This window comes from Bos javanicus, chromosome 11, assembly GCF_032452875.1.
Source record: "Bos javanicus breed banteng chromosome 11, ARS-OSU_banteng_1.0, whole genome shotgun sequence".
Classification (NCBI taxonomy): Eukaryota; Metazoa; Chordata; class Mammalia; order Artiodactyla; family Bovidae; genus Bos; species Bos javanicus.
In genome coordinates, this window is record NC_083878.1 from 101,055,308 (window position 1) to 101,058,884 (window position 3,577).

Below are 3,577 nucleotides of genomic sequence, written 5' to 3' on the forward strand. Positions count from 1 at the left end.
ATTAGACAAAGTCTCGGGGCTGGGAGGGGGCTTCTCTGGTGGCTCAGACAGTAAAAAAAATTACTTGTGATGCGGGAGACCCAGCTTAGATCCCTGGGTCAGGAAGATCCCCTGGAAAAGGCCATAGCTACCCATTCCAGTATTCTTGCCTGGAGAATTCCATGGGGTCAGACACCGCTGAGTGACTAACACTTTCACACTTTCACAGGGGCTGGGGTAGTATGTGGGGTGGGGTGCAGAGAGGTTCTCAGCTGACCCCTGGCTCAGGCTGGAGACACTGAGGCAGGAAAGGAACTCAACACCGGCATCCAGTGGTGCAGGAAGGCTCAGGGAGGGACCCAAGTGAGGAGAGGAGGGCTTGGGGCCAGGCCTCAAAGGGTGGGGAGACAGCAGGGAACATTCCAGGCAGGAGAGTGGGCAGCAGCCCAGCATTTGCAGGGTGGGGGCCTGGCCTGCACGGGTCACTCTGGGAACCCAGGTTGAGGGTGGGATTCTGGCACATGCTCAGTCAGGGCTCTTGACCACAAGGACCACCCCCCTCCTGCTCTGGTTTAAGCAGAAAAGGGGGGTTTGTGGCCAGGGGCTGGAGGCTTACCTCTCCCCTCCTTTCTGTCTCTCCCCTTGTTCTCTGCCTCTGCTCTCTCTGCGTTTACTTTCTTCCTCTCCACAAAGCAGCTTTCTTTGCTTTTCCTGTGCTTTGATGGAAGAGAATGTCCTCACTACCCCTACCGCCTCCACCCAGACCCACTGTGGCCCCTCTGTTGACTTGTCATCAGGTCAGATGCTTGGCAGAGACAGGCTAGAAACTGTCCTGATTCCAGCTTTCCATGAGAGACCAACCCAGCTCAACCAGATTCCCCTACTCCTGATCAGAATAACAAGGGTCTCTCTGAGCTTCCCTGGTGGCTCAGATGGTAAAGAATCTGCCTGCAGTGCAGGAGACCCAGGTTCGATCCCTGGGTCAGGAAGATCCCCTGGCGAAGGGAAGGGCAACCCACTCCAGTATTCTTGCCTGAAGAATCCTGGCGGGCTACAATATCATAGGGTCACAAGAGTTGGACACAACTGAGTGACTAACATTTTGACACTTCCTTTCTTTCTGGGCCCAAGGCCGTAATGAGAGCTGGGCTGTGCCTCTCCCATCTCTGCCAACCTCTAAGGGACAGCATTCAGAGAAGAGATGTGCTTCTCCATGGAGAAACCAAAAACTGAGGCCAGGGGTGGGGGGTGGGGGGTGGGGGTGACATGGTGCACAGCAGTGACCCGAGGAGTGAGCAGGTAGATCTGGGTTGGGAGGCCAAAACAGGAGGGTTTCACTCTCCCAAGAGTTTGATGATTGATGCCTGTGTAAGTGGTGCCAAGGAGATAGGGGTTCTTTGAAGACCTCTAGGGCAGGGTCTGATGCCCCCAACCCCTCTTCCTGGCTGACAGAGGCACACAGCTGCTCTGTTGCCTGCTCTTGGCATTCCACTTTTATCTGCCCAAGCCATGCGGGGCTCAGCAAAGCCCTATCCCAGCATCCCCGACGGGTGGAGAACAGGCCTCTTCTCTGTTCCGTGGTGACATACCTCGGGCCTGACATCTCATGACTCATGCAGTCCAGGCATGCTTGGTGTGGAGAGCCGTTCTCTGGCCCCAGAGGTGGGGCTGTGGCTGGGTGGAATGTGGCAGTTGCTGAACATCTGGCTAGGCATGCAGCCCAGCAGCTAAGCAGTGGAAGACAGGGCAGCCTTTGCCCTGCTGAACCAAGCAGCTCAACACCCAGGGCAACCAGCTGTCTGAGCCTGGATCAGGAAGTGCATGATCAGGGCCCCATTCTAAGTTTGGATGTTACCCGAAAGGTTGCTGGTTCGGGCCCACCCAGGGATGGGCCTATACTATGGGGCTTCCCTAGTGGCTGAGGTAAAGAACCTGCCTGCCATGCACGAGATGTGGGTTCGATCCCTGGGTCGGGAAGATGCCCTGGAGGAGGAAATGGCAACCCACTCCAGTATTCTTGCCTGGGAAATCCCACGGAAAGAGGAGCCTGGTGGGCTATAGTCCATGGTGTCGAAAAAGAGCTGGACACGACTTAGCGACTAAAACAACAAGCATTCTAAGTCCGCCCTCTTCTCTGGCGTCCAGACGAATCATTTCCTTTTAACCCAGGGTTATAACTCCTACCTGCTTAAACCACCCTCATGGTAATAAAATTTATAACAGCCCCAGCTGGGTGAGAAGCATTGTTTCCTCCATTCTGCAGACCAGGAGACTGAGGATTAGAGAGGTCAAGTACCTTGCCCAAGGTCACACATCTGGCCTATATCCAAACCCTAAGTAGGGGTGAATGGGCCTGTGCTGGGGAGGTGGGGCCTGCTGCCCTGGCATCAATCTCCACCTTGGGTTGTCCCGTCTCCACCAGTCTCCACCTGTGTAGCCCTCTCCTTTGGGACAGCCTAGCCACTTCCCTCCCCAGAAGCAGCGGCAGAAAAAAAAGAGAACCAGCTAGTCCCAGGACTTCAATCCTAGGGGTGAAAATGGAGGCTTTCTGCACCCAGTCCCCAGGGACCTGCTCACTCAGTGGACGTGTGGGTGGGAAGTGGTGACCAGGTATGCTCTTCGCCTACCCTAGTCCCTGTCAGTGCCTGTGACCCATGCATAATTAATTGTTAGGAGTGCCACTGGGGCTTCCTGGTGTCTCCACGGTAAAGAATCTGCCTGCAATTCAGGAGACTCAGGTTCAATCCTGGGTCAGGAAGATCCCCCGGAGATGGGAATGGCTATTCATTCCAGTATTCTTGCCTGGAGAATTCCATGGACAGAGAAGCCTGGAGGGCTACTGTCCATGGGGTCGCAAAGAGTTGCACACGACTGAGGGACTAACCACTTTTCACTTCCAGTTCTTGAGACCTGCTGTTTCAGAAATTAGAGGCTTGGTTTATCATCCTGGTGGACCTGTACTCCAGGCTCCAACTTTCTGACTTTTCTATAACGTGGAGCGGTGGAGTCCTATTTCACAAAGTTTTGAGGATAAAATGATGTAACACATATATCCTGCGTTGATCTGGCAAAGCGTGCCTGGTGCCCAGTGAGTGATCAAGAAAAAGGTTTTATTAACAAAACACCAACTCGTTCTAATTGATTTCAAGTGTCGGTGATACCCGAGAGACACTTTGTCGTTATGCATTTTCTCAGCAAGCTACAAGCGTGTACATCTTTCAAAAGTTAAGAGGAAAGGCTGGGAACGTTGGGCCTGCCTTTCTGAAAGTACGTGCTGCGCAAAAGGCGAAAGGAGAGTTCAACTCCCGGCAACTGGGACCTGCATTAGATGGATCCTTGGAGTCATTCCCCGAAGTGAGTACTAAGGTCGTCCCCGTCTGTTTAACGGGAAACCGCGGCCGGAGCGGGAACGGACTGGAAGAGGTCCCGGGCACTAAGCGAGAGGGAGGCGCTCCCGGGCGGCCCCCGCGCGGTGCATTTTCCGCGTCCTCCAGCAGAGGGGCAGGCCGGCGGGCTCGGCGTCCCGCATAATAGCCGCTTTGATGCCGGCGGCGGGGAGCAGAGGGGAGGGGAAGCGGGGCGGGCCGGGCGAGGGGGG